This window comes from Polyodon spathula, chromosome 8 (assembly GCF_017654505.1).
Source record: "Polyodon spathula isolate WHYD16114869_AA chromosome 8, ASM1765450v1, whole genome shotgun sequence".
Lineage (NCBI taxonomy): Eukaryota > Metazoa > Chordata > Actinopteri > Acipenseriformes > Polyodontidae > Polyodon > Polyodon spathula.
The window spans coordinates 33,183,107-33,197,429 of record NC_054541.1 but is presented as its reverse complement, the minus strand read 5'-3'; the positions used below and the strand labels follow the sequence as shown (position 1 = coordinate 33,197,429).

The 14,323-nt window shown below is 40.6% G+C and overlaps 1 protein-coding gene across 1 annotated transcript in view; it reads left to right on the top strand.

Moving 5' to 3' along the window:
- LOC121319807 (cadherin-like and PC-esterase domain-containing protein 1) overlaps positions 1-14,323 on the top strand; it is an 83,116-nt gene that overhangs the window by 1,834 nt on the left and 66,959 nt on the right. The window lies entirely within an intron of this gene.

Here is a 14,323-nt window from a genome sequence, read left to right as displayed (position 1 = left end):
TGTAAGGTTACAGGTCAAAGACGGAGGTACTGCTACATTTTGTCACTTTCCATAACACTGAAAATGTGAAGTTGGTTTATGAAATGTGAACGGTTAAATACACAAAGGAAAACATAAACTCTTCTTTGATACGTAATAAAACATTCATGTCAGGTTTTAAGGATCATGGTGATGGGTACAGGGTAAGATCACAACAGCTATTTTACAATCCGTTGTTTCTGTTTGGGTCCATGGTGCTAGCTGTTCACAGTATGGTCCGCAGCGATGGAAAAATCCTCAATTCATTTTTCATAGCACTGCTTGTACAGTGAATCCTTTTAAAAGACATTTATGCAGTCCATCACTTTAAAAGGTTTGCTCTTCTTTTAATCCATCTGTTAATAAGGTTAACCCCAAGGAGAATGACAGGTGGTTTACTGCAGCTGTCACTGACAATTAAATTCAAGAGGTTTCCCTAAAAAGAAGCATGTTTAAGGGCCACGCAGTAATCAGAAATTGCACTTCAGACAGGAATACATATCTGCTCTGTTTTTTCCAAGATTAATTAGTGATAACAATGTTTTGAGCAGCAACCAGCTGTGTATTGTGGGGCATGATCACATTTATTCTCATAGTCATAGTGCAAACATTATATTCTCTAGACTTTCTTTTATGCATATAGATTTTATTTTATAATTTGAGACTTGATTTGACCATTTAATGTTATCATATCTTATCTACTGTACCCAGAGTGCACCACTGGGTGGCTATTTAATTCTGTAAGGTTTAAAACAAGACAGTGCTAACATTACTAGCTCTTAAAGGGATAACCTAGTATAAAGTGAAATAATCAATAAAAATAATTACAAATGATTAGATTGTAACCATGTTCCCGAATATGTCTCATTTCAATGGCCTTTTTTTTTCCTACCACACAGTATAACACTATCCAGATTATTTGTATGAGTGTATGAACTGAGCATTTCTTATATCATGAATGTGAAGTGATTCCCCCGGCTCACTACAATACAATAAAACATTTTCACCCCAGAGGCTTCGACAACCTGCCACTCCATTACTCTTTGTCAGTTCCTGCTCTGAACTGCATTGCACTGCTTTTTGGAAACAGTTTGAACATTAAAACATTAATACATTACCCTGCTCATGCAAAGGAAACATATTTCAGAACTTGGAAGACTGGGCAGGGCCAATACAAATGACATATTACCCACACCAACATAAAACTAGTTGTAAAATCATTTCAACATCAGCAATTTTTATATATTCGCCTATGTTATAATGAGAACAATGATGCCTAAAAACCAGATATGTCCAACAGGAAGGGCAATTTGAACTGCTAGGGGTAACTGTAACATTGTGATTGAAACATACCTGTACTGGCAATGTTTACTCTGTCTCTATAGTCTACATATTAAAAATAAGTATCGTTATATGAGTTTTTATATTCTTTAATACATTGAAATGCTTCCCAACCAAGTCAAAACTGACCAGATGGGGCACTAAAACAAAGTGTCTCTCTTGTCTATATGATTTATCTGTATGATACTGTATGATACTTTATCTGTATGATATCTATACTGCAAATAGGAATTTATTTTAAATGAAAATATTCATACAATAAACCACTTGAAGAAACAGGATAAATAAGGTGTAGGCTACGTAGGTCATAGACCACAGTGTATTTTACAAATAAATTGAAACACTTGTTTAGTTTGTGTTTGAGGAACAAAAAACTCTACAACCTAATATAATAAAAATCAAATCTACTTGCATGCCTAGCTAATACTCTCCATAATAATGACCTTAAAATGACACAATATAGCAAATAAAACATATTACATCAAAATGCAGTCAAAAATAAAAACAATTATATTAGTGCTTGTATTTGTAATCAAACAGGATGTGTTCTTGCAGAGCTCTGCATGTCACTCTGGTCTGGATGAAACACGCTTTACTCTGAGAAGAACAGTTTTTCAAGGGACCTTTTTATTGTGGAGCAGGAAATTACATCAGAAGAAAAACTGCAGTATACTGCAAAGTTTGTTATGAATGGTAAATAAAACTAGCTTGTCTGTATGCAAGGGAGATATATAATGATTTTAATGTAGAAACGGCAAGTAAAAGAATAAACATTACATGCAAGAAAAGGTGAAAAACAAAGATAAGCACAACAAAAGTAAACTTTCATACCTATCAACATTAACTTTAATGTAAACTACTGAAAATTGGACAGCCCCCTAGGCCATTTTTATGTACAGTATAGTTTCTGTAAAATATGTATCAATGACATTAATTTAAACATTTAAGTATTATTAAATAAGAAAACTAGTTTGGCTTCATCTAGTGTGGTATACCTTTCTTCGTCAGTATCATATAATAACATGAAGTTAATATTTTGTTACATTTTCTACAACTACAGTACAATCCACTCTTTGTCAGCTTATCTGTCTTTTGACTTTCATGGTTATTATCCCATAAACAGTTACATGATAGAAGAGGAAATTATGTTGCCTCAGTCACAAGTTCGACACTGTTTTCATTAAAAAAGCATTTCCACAGCGGCTTCTGTGCTTAGATGCTCCCTCCATCGGTGCTTTCAGTGCACTCGGCCCCCTCGGTGCTCCAGAGCCTCGGTGCCTTGCTGTTTGGACTCTCCCTGCATTGGTGCCCTCTGTGCATGAGTACCACGGAGCCTCGGCACATTGTTGCTTCTACACCCTTGGTGCTCCAGAGCCTCAACTCCTCGGTGCTTCGCGTATTTCGGTGCTCAGACGCTCCCTGCATCGATACCCTCTGTGCCCTCAGTACCTCGGTGCTTCGCGTATTTCGGTGCTCAGACGCTCCCTGCATCGATACCCTCAGTGCCCTCAGTACCTCGGTGCTTCGCGTATTTCGGTGCTCAGACGCTCCCTGCATCGATACCCTCAGTGCCCTCAGTACCCTTAGTACCTCGGTGCTTCGCGTATTTAGGTGCTCAGACGCTCCCTGCATCGATACCCTCAGTGCCCTCAGTACCTCGGTGCTTCGCGTATTTCGGTGCTCAGACGCTCTCTGCATCGATACCCTCAGTGCCCTCAGTACCTCGGTGCTTCGCGTATTTCGGTGCTCAGACGCTCCCTGCATCGATACCCTCAGTGCCCTCAGTACCCTCAGTACCTCGGTGCTTCGCGTATTTCAGTGTTCAGACGCTCCCTGCATCGATACCCTCAGTGCCCTCAGTACCTCGGTGCTTCGCGTATTTCGGTGCTCAGACGCTCCCTGCATCGATACCCTCAGTGCCCTCAGTACCTCGGTGCTTCGCGTATTTCAGTGCTCAGACGCTCCCTGCATCGATACCCTCAGTGCCCTCAGTACCTCGGTGCTTCGCGTATTTCGGTGCTCAGACGCTCCCTGCATCGATACCCTCAGTGCCCTCAGTACCTCGGTGCTTCGCGTATTTCAGTGCTCAGACGCTCCCTGCATCGATACCCTCAGTGCCCTCAGTACCTCGGTGCTTCGCGTATTTCGGTGCTCAGATGCTCCCTGCATCAATACCCTCAGTACCCTCAGTACCTCGGTGCCTCAGAGCCTTGGTGGCTCGGTGCTTCAGGGCCCTCAGTGCACCTGGACCTTGGTGCATCGGTTCTTAGGCACCCCTAGTGCCCAGACGATCTGTGCATCGCAATGTCGAAGTTTCACCCTTGCACATCCTGTGGAGGGATGCTTCCCCCACAGGACAAACACTTCCTGTGTGTCAGGTGCTTGCGGATGCAGCACGTATCTCAGCCTTGGACCTTGTGCAGGAGGCTCACAGAGTTGGGAGCCCCATCCTCCCCCCCTCCTCCACCTGCCTTCGATGGTTAAATCCATGAGCGACCATCTCCAGGTCTTTGCCCTCGAACAATAAGTAAAAGCATTACTTCTCAAGCAAGCCATCCGCCTCATAGAATGCACCTATCAAGAAGAGGGGTTCTACTCTAGGTAAAAAAAAACAGGGGCCTTCATCCCATCCTAGACCTGAGACACCTCAATGGGTTCTTGAGTGAGAGGAGGTTCAAGATAGTCATACATCGCCACATCATCCAGTCTGTCCAGGTGGTTTCCCACTGTGGACTTAAAGGACTCATATTTTCACATCCCTATTCTTCCCACGCACAGGAAATATCTCCAGTTTGCCTTTATGAGAGCGCTGCATCAGTTTGACCAGCTCTGTCTCATTGATATCTGTACTGCGGCAAGCTGGGCTACTCCACATACATTGACCAGGTTCTACCGACTCGATGTGTTAGATCCTAAAATTAGGCACAAGGGTCCTTGAGGTTGCATGCTCACACCACAAAGATTAGTTTGGTGGTAGCGAGACGTCCCTCATCTGCTATCCACTCACGCTCCCTCGAGACAGCTTTGATATACTTTCCCAAAAGTATTGTTGTTGGCCATCTTCTTGCGAGGTCGAATCACTCGCATTCGCGGGTTTGATGCAAAAGAGAACGTGATCTCCGCGGAGTGACTACCTAATCCCGCAGGCGGGACCGAGGACATCACTTCCCGGAGGGGCCTATCGGCACCTCTGACATAAAATGCTCAGTAAATACCTGGCATATCCCAAAAGTATTGTTGTTTGTTTTCGAATTGAAAGGGAACCATGGACCCATTAACCTCAGTGGATGTTATATTATGCACTTGCTAATGCTTTTGTACTTTACTGCCTGGGACTGAAGGTTTTTTTGGTCTGTGATCCATACTGCATCAGTTTGTGTTCTATGTTCCCAGAGATGTTTGAATTTTAATTAAAATGATCATTAACAACAGTGAGATTTAATTATTACACTCACATGTGATTTCTGTCGTATGGTACAAGGCAATAAAGACATACACAGTTTAACAAACCTCATGTCCAGCTATGATCTGCAAAGATAAAAGCCTACATAAAGTGTTCAAATAATTCAATTTGAAGATGCTTCCTCATTGTTATTGATTGGTACTGAAAAAATGTGTACGGTTAGGAAATATCATCTGCAGTTAACAGGTTCCTATGATGTCGTGTACGGTGTACTCACCTGTTTCAAATTTTGCATATCATTTGTATCAAATTATCTTTTTGCTGGGCTTGTTTGTATCCAAATATCTCATAGGGAGCTCAAAGCAACCCATGAAGACACATGAGCGAGTCTCAACGAGGCTGACGGACCACCCTGTAATGTATGAACTATCCTTAGGAGTGAAGAAAATATAAACCGTGTTCACAACACTGTATTGGGACATAACCGTAGATCTGTATAAGAACAATATAGGCATGTAATAACTGCAGACAGGGAGACACACTGATGACGTTTCTCACATTTTTATATGGCAGATCCACAATCAGGAGAATGTATATTTTTCCTTCCCTAAAGAATTATAAAGTGCAACTCCAGTCACATTGAATATAAAAGCTTTATCTTTTTTTTTATTGTTTTTTTTTTAAATGCAGTACTGCAAAACATAAAAGTGCCTAATTTTGTTTTGAAACTGGAAAATTAATGGTGCATGCACAGGCATGATGGAAAATACTATATCTGTATTTGTCACCTTTTTTTAATTTTTTGTGCAAACTCCATGGGCAAACATGTATTTAAGAAAAATACAATTGTGCTCATTTCTTCTCAGTGCTGTGAAGGAGCGGGCTGGAAATGTCTGCTCCGTGCCCTGCTCCCCTCCCCCACTCTGTATTGGCTCGCTCACACTTTCTTTCCCCAATGCAGGACCAGATTAGCCAATATGCCAATAACACCATTCCCCACAATAATACATAAGGCCCCCAAAATATAGGTTAGCGTAGGGCCCCTACATCTGTTATTCATAACAGAGAATCCGGATTGTGATGATTTATTAATTTGCAATTCAACAGACAATTTAATGATGAAATTTGTCCGGAGACCTTGTCCATGGGTGCTCAACAGCTACAGTACATGTGCGAGGCCAGCTAGGAAAACACGAACAATATCATGCACCCTAGTGCCGCAGATAGGAATTAACACTCACCTACCCCCAAAAAATGTGGAAAAAGGTAAATGAAAGTGAAGCAGCTGAGACACAGCCCGTCCCCCTAGAGCAGGACTGCACTGTGAGAAAGAGCTTGGCCTCTCCAGACTGACCAATCAGTTATTTATTTTAACTATTTTACGTTCCCCTCTCCACTACTCACGCAACCCCGAGTGAGTGAAAACATGCTGATTTTATGCAGTTGTACCGAGACTCGACTGCTAATCAATCATTCAATTGGAATGTTGGTACAACTGCATGTGAATTAATAAAGTGCAATTCCCTGTGCTCTCATATTATTACATTTGACCTACACGTGAAGTGCTGTGCAATCCTTGTGCCTAAATACATATGTACATTTTAAACCACTTGTGTTACACAGACCCATTCATATCCTGTGTACCTATGACTGTACACCAACTTTAACACACTACACGTAACATACAACACAAATAAATAGCCCAGGGACAGGGCACTTTGCCACAGGTGAATACAAACTATAGCAAGCATTGTATGTGTTTGTGAATAGCTGTCTGAAAAGAAAAATACCAAAACAAGTGAACACCCTTATAAAAGGTTCCCGTAGTAAAAGCATGGCAACATAACATAAAGCAAATTGAAAGCCCAGAGCAGGGGTGCAGATTTGATTGCCAGTAGTAGACATGTTTCATTATTTTAAATTGTGTATTTTTTATTTCATTTTTTTTTATTCCTTAGCAACCATAGATAATGAGAGCTTTTCACTGTGTCTGGACTATTCACACGACCCACCCACACATCCACGAACACAGGAGAGGTTTGTGTCATGTGGGAAGTTGTGAGAGGAGCTTGCTTAGGACAGGTTTTGATAATTTAGGATCAGTAGGCTCTCTGGTGCTAAACTTTCAAAAGAGTTTAGCGCTAATTTTCAAAACAAGTTGCACTCCTGCCAGAGAGGTATCGTAAAGAATATATATATATATATATATATATATATATATATATATATTATATATATATATATATATATATATATATGTAAAAAAAAAACATGGCAACATATTATCAACTATGTATGGTAAATGCATAGTATTGCCATGGGAAAATGTGTTGCAAGTGTTCCTGTTGTAGCATTAAATGGTAGTGACATGTAAGAGTACTCTATGTGAAAATAAGATTGTCGCTCACAGGGAAATTCTGAACACATATTCGTTGTAGACTATAATAGGGATATCCAGCACAGTTTTTGTCAAAGTTTGACTCCCAGTCCATTAAATTAAGTGTAAATAAAACACAACTGTAAACAGCTATGCAAGTGTTAGAAATATTAGGAGGACAGGAAGGGGGTACTGTAAGGTTATGTAACATAATCCCTCTTGTTAAGATTGGATTGGGATTTATTCCTGTGCTGTGATCCAGTTGAACATATCCCAGGATCTAACTCAGATAAGACCACAAGAAGCATATAGGAAATACATTTTTAAGTTTTTTTGATAGCCTAGGCTTGCAAAGTTTGTTAATTTTAACACTTTAACACAGGACACAGCAATGGTAGCCAAAATAAACAGACAAACAAAACGGACTATACAGACAAAACACAGTGAGCTTCTTTTTAGCGATTCTTCTTCTTCTTATTATTATCTTTACCTCCATCTCCAATCCCGTTCTCCACTCACAGAACACACAAGCCAGAGTGGGTGAAAACATGCCGCTTTTATGCAGCTGTACCGAGACTCAATTATCAATCAATCATTCAATTGGAGTCGCGGTACAACTGCATGTGAATTAATAAAGTGCAATTCCAGCAGAGGAAAAGCTGCTGGGGTTGGTGGTCTCCAGACCTCCCGCAAGATCTTCGGCAGCGAAACTGCTGCGGGGGAAGGTGGTCTCCTGACCTCTTCCCCCTTTATAGCCGGCAGCTCCCTCTGGGGGGACTCCAGCCCCCAGAACTCCTGCAGTGAAATTTCTGTGGGAAAGGGTGGTCTCCTGACCTCTTCCTCCTTTTTCATAGCCGGCAGCTCCCTCCTATGGGGCTCCGGCCACACTGACCCCTGCGGCCAAGCAGAGCTGACTGCAACCCCTGACAAAGCAGTTCCAGCGACCCCAGGCGATGCAGAGTGGCTGGCAACCCCAGGCGATGCAGAGCGGCTGGCAACCCCAGGCAATGCGGAGCAACAGGCAACCCCAGGCGATGCGGGGTGGCTGGCAACCTCAGGCAATGCGGAGCAACAGGCAACCCCAGGTGATGCGGAGCAAAAGGCAACCCTAGGCGATGCGGAGCAACAGGCAACCCCAGGCGATGCGGAACGGCTGGCAACCCCAGGCAAAGCAAGGCAGGCATCCTTGGGCGAAGCGAGGCAGGCATCCTTGGGTATGGCGAGGCAGGGAGTCAGGACAAGCTGGGGTGCGGGTGTTGGCCCTCTTCTTGGCCACTGCGGCTGGGCGGTTCTTCCCTGTGCTTCCCTCAGCAGCCTATGTACAGGCTGCTGAGGACCACCAGCATTTAGTCCTGGTCCTGGTGAAGCAAGAGGCAGCTCCTGCTCCTCTCCCCCTGATGGTGATAGAGGCAGAGGCAGCTCCAGCTCCTCTCCTCGTGATGGTGAGGGAAGTGATACCAAAAGGCATTCATCCTCTGTTGGTGGGGGAAGTGATACCAGCAGGCATTCATCCTCTGTTGGTGGGGGAAGTGATACCAGCAGGCATTCATCCTCTGCTGGTGGGGGAAGTGATACCAGCAGGTATTCATCATCTGGTGGTGGACGGGAACCCAGCAGGCATTCACCCTCTGCTGGTGGATAGGGACCCAGCAGGCATTCACCCTCAGCTGGTGGACAGGGACCCAGCAGGCATTCATCGTCTGCTGGTGGAGGTGGCAGAGGCAGAGGCAGCTCCTGCTGCTCTGCTCCTGGCGGTGGAGGTGGAGGTGGCGGAGGCAGAGGCAGTTCCTGCTGCTCTGCTCCTGCTGATGGAGGTAGCGGAGGTGTGTAGTCTCCTGGCAGCGGAAGTGGGAGCGGCGTGTAGTCTACCCTTATTACAGGGGAATGGTGTGGTGCTCCCTCAATTGCAGGGGACTGGTGCGGCTCTCCCTCACTTGCAGGGGAAGGTGATGGAGGCAGAGGAAGCACTTGCTCCTGTCCTGTAGGTGGTGATGGTAAGGGGAGTGATACCAGCAGGCACTCACCCTCTGCTGGTGGAGATGGGAACAGCTCCCTTTCGGGCTTTAGATCCCCATGGTCCCCCCGTTTTTTTTTTTTTTTTGTTTTTTTTTTTGTTTTTCTTTAAACAAGAAATTGCGGTTCCTGCTCTGGTCTGTGTCTAGGGGGCACTGGTAATCCCACTCTAACACCACGTGTCACAAAGACGGCCAGAGTGGGTGACGTCAGACCAGAAACAGGAAATAAACAACAAGAGAGGTGGAGTTTGGTGGAGCTGAGTGAGTGGTTTCGCTCAGCATTTAATAAACAGACAAACATGAACAGACAGCCAGAAAATAAACAGTTGTAAGACAAACAAAAACACAGGACATGGCACTGGTAGCCAAAATAAACAGACAAACAAAACAGACTATACAGACAAAACATGATGAGCATCTTTTTAGCGATTCTTCTTATTATTATTATTATCTTTACCTCCGTCTCCAACCTGTTCTCCACTCACCAAACACACAACCCAGAGTGGGTGAAAACATGCAGCTTTTATGCAGCTGTACCGAGACTCGATTATCAATCAGTCATTCAATTGGAGTCGCGGTACAACTACATGTGAATTAATAAAGTGCAATTTCGCGTGCTCACATATTATTACATTTTATTTACATGTGAAGTGCTGTGCAATCCTTGTGCCTAAATACAAATATACATTTTAAACACTCATGTTACACAGACCCGTTTATATCCTGTGTACCAATGACTATACACCAACATTAACACACAACACAAAATACACACAGGGGTGGGCAGTTTGCCACAATCTTGTACAAGCAAGTCATTTTATTCTTGGATACTGCTGTAACAGAAAGCCACATCCTGTGCCAGAGGAGGAAACTGCTCTACATACTGCTGAGTTTGATTTGTCTCTGTCTTTCTACAACAACATTAAGAAAAATGTGCAGCGTGTTATTTTTAGAAAGCATAATAATTACACAACTATGAAGGGACTTGTACCCTCACTCATCAGATCTGAATCCGTTAGCATATATTTAGTTAAAATTAGCTGGCAAATGCAAGAATGAAACTCAAAACAGATTACCCCACACCCATGCCATGGATGTAGTCCAGAAATAAACAGTGCATATTAAGGGATACATGACTGAGACAAAGTGCGTGCTCCACTTAAGAAAAAAAAAAAAAAGTTTAGCTTTTTTGACAAGGTAAAGAAGAACAGGAAGGTGAGCAGTAAAAAAAAAAAAGTTATGCATAATAAAACCTGTTTCCTTTGTTTAAAATTATGTACAGGCTAAGAGCTTGCTTAAATAGACTGCCAGTGGCAGGATGTATAGTGCAAGGAGAGACAGAGAGAAGAGATATCTTTGAGATTGGAGGTTTATTTATAGCAAATGGCTGAGAATCTTCAGGATTTAATAACATGTAATTGCCCAAATCATGTTAAGAGACTAACTGTGCGTAATTGCAATAGACTAATAGCACAAAGGGACAAATATTTAATAAACTTTATATTTCTTAAAATATGTGTGTAGTCAAATAGCTTGCATTCACCACTATTACACTTCACTATGACCACAAATAAACAAACAAATAAACAAATAAATAAATACTGTTACTGCACGATACTATGAAACACTCACACAGCACTAATTAGTCCAAGCGCCACACTGTACTGAAGGCTGCTTGTTTCTGGAATCATTTTTCTTATTAACATACGGTATTTGCAACCCTTATTTCTGACCTACAAGTGAAATGAATACAGTAAATACAATGCACAGGCCCAAAGGGAGTGCAATAAACAAATATCAACACACAGTAAACTACTGTAAATTAACGAATCTGTACATAATGCTTACTGTCAACTGACTGGACAATCTTATTATAGAAATACATAGCCTAAGCTCAAGTGTGATTTCCTTAGACACAATGTTTTTTTTTTCTTCTTTCTATTAAATACCAAATCAGCTGCAAATTATCAGGTGCAATTTTTTTTATATTTAAACATATTTAAATAAATCCACCACACTTACTGTATGAGACAACAGATCACAGATGGATACTTCATATTTTTCAGGGTTATACCATTTAAACAAACGCCTTGGGTGACATTTCCCGATTATCTTGGCCATGACCTTCAACCTAAAATGGCTGTCATATTGGTCATGTGTCTGTTTAGAATTTTTGAAGATGGCTTAACATTTTATACTTGGCTGTATCATATGATTATCTCAGTCAAGTTTGATGGTTGGAATGGTTCCGTGTAAACTCAATACATTTTACCATTATCACAACAAAATCAGCACAGGCAGCCAAATCCCTGTGTAACAATAAATGTGTTCTTGTTTTTGTTTTGTTTTTTACACTAGAGAACATGTTGCAGTGATTTAAAAAAAAAAAAAAAAAAAAAAAAAAAAAAAGCTTAAATAGTTTGCTTTATTAATATGCCACTACATGGGCAGAAAGAAAATGAAACACTTGCATGTACAACTTCAATCAATACACCCTCTCAGTTATCCCAGTATTTATATTGAAAATGAGCCAAATTTGCATTTTGTTTGGTCTAGTGAAAATTCCCCTATTCCTTTTGCAGTTTAATTGCACCTACAGTACTTGCACCAAAGTTGTTTTCTTATTAGTTGTTCAACTTTTATAACTTTTAATTCCTTTCTAAAAACAATTTATGGAAATGGGGCCCAAAAACATACAGCAGCCTCTATATTGATTTTAAAAAAACTGGAAGATCTTCATCCTGTCACTCTAAAACCAGTTCGATCTCACATCTCTTTTCATTGGGTTTTTATTGTTTTAAGTTATGTTTATAAAGCAATCAATGCATAATACCTGATGTAAAACACCAAAATATATAGTTACAGTAAATATGCTTGCTAATCACATAATCTATTTTCATGCAATACTGGTTTTGTTTTGTAGAACTACCAGTGGGACTAGATTGCAGTCCACTTATTTTTTATAGAGATATCCTGGAATGTGTTTTTTTTTTTTTTTTTTTTTTTTTGTATTTACATATCATTATTATTGTAAGGTAACATTATATAGCCATGGCTGGTGTTTATTTTTGATACAGTGCTTTTTTTTTCAAGTTCTTAACAGTCAAATCAAATGACTAGGTATGAAAAATGACATGTCTGAGAGCTGGAGCCAGAAGGAATTGTTGTTTTGGGATTTGATGCTGTTTTGTTTGATGTGGTGTGTTACACACATGGCAACATTTATTTATACTTAGAAAATTGTACCAAGTCATACCAAGTACTGAAGTCATGCACAAACATGTGTTTTAGTTTTAATAAAGATAATGCAACAGTAGCAGGGAATGTTATTAAAACAAGCAAAAAGTAAACACAATTTTAAAGCAGAAAATGTCTTGTCAGCTGCACTTGTTTATTGCATTTCTTGAATGATTAATTTGTTACGAAAGTACTTCCTTTCAGGAAGGATTTAAAATACTGATACATTAGCAAGAATGTAGACTATAAAGTACAGTAGTATGTTTTTTATGGATTATGATTATGTTTTCGCTTTTGTATTGGCTTTAAATAATATTAAATGGGAATAGAAAACATTTGGCTTAAGATCAAACTTTGTTTCATACTTCTAAGGAATTAACAGAAAGACTTGTGCAAAGTTTGTGTGAGAAGAAATAGAAATTAAACCTAATGTTGAATTTATTTTCAGATTTTTATTTAAAAACTGACCTCCTCATTGGAATAATAATTGAAATGTTGTCTGCATGAAATTATTCCATATTGTGTTGGTTACCACGTATAAAATACAGATCGAACAGCATTAGTTTTGTAGGGTATTTTCTACAAGCTAAGCATATTTTGCTCACCAAAGCTATTGTCAATCCTGCCATTGGAGAGGTGAACTACAATGTGATAATCATGGTACTGTTGCAGCTGTTTTCTGTCAGCAGAAGATTCTCTGAACTGTGTCAGTATGCTCACTGAACTGCCAGGCTGGGAGGGGTCATGACATGTTTTGTAAGCATCCGGATTTAGGAATGTCACCATAGCAGTCGAGGATATGGAACTGTCTTAGCTAATGCATTGTCTAAATTGCTGTTCTATAAATTTGAGGCATTGAATTATGTAAATAACATGCAGTGTAAACAAATTAGCTGCCTTCACATGTCACAAGTAGACAGGAGTGATCACACAGGGCAAGCATAGTTCAGGATCATAGTAGACTCCGCTATTCTAACGGAGTATGATTACGTAGAGGTTTGTGATTCCATTACTGTTCTGACATACTTACTATGCTTTAAGTGTTATCTGGTTGCTTGCCTTTCTTTACATAAATTACATCTAGGAAGTGTCAAAAAACATTAAATGAAATTCAGAATTTACTTATTGAATACATTTGGAGTATTATGTTTCAGCATATTGGTTATGTTACATTCGTACACAGAGAAGAATGTTACATTAGTTTCTGAATTATCAGCCGTTAAAACAATACACTGCAGAACTTGAATGGTTCACTCACACAAAGTTTGCAATAGATGTACTTTGTTATCAGCCCTCCCTCTTCCACACAACCTCCCACCAGAAGGGGTTGTGCTGTAGTGTCTAATTTCCCTTCAGAAATGGAGCCAGAGAGACAGCAGCAATAAATGTTTCCAACTGCAGTTTGCTTTTTCTGTGCTCTTGCCAGTATGGATAGCAACAGACATCATGACCCTGTAACACTTGTACAGGGAACATGAAAGGAAATTATTCTATGGGGGAACAAGATATTAAGTCACAAGTGATTCATCTGAACCTTCAAGATCACCCTTGCATGCAATCTCTTTATTGATCTGTATGAAGTAATTCAGTTATGGTTGTTTTTCCTTTGAGAAATTAGATACTTTGTCAGGCTTTTTTTTTGTATTTTGGAGGGGGTCAGAGAGTGTTGGGAAATTTCATTAGCAAGCATCGTTTTTTGGAGAAAAACACACATTGTTTGACAGCTCGACAAGAATGAATATAAAAACATGACAAACCCGGGTCAATGTGCATCCTAAGATTGTGACGTGAACACAGTAAAGGAAAGGGCAAATCACCTGCCCCTTAAAACAGCCAGTGGGGTGGTGTTTCAAGCAGACCAAGTAGTATGACCTATTTATCCATTCATATATCTCTGGCCATTGACTTTCATTGAGATTTCAACTTCTGTTA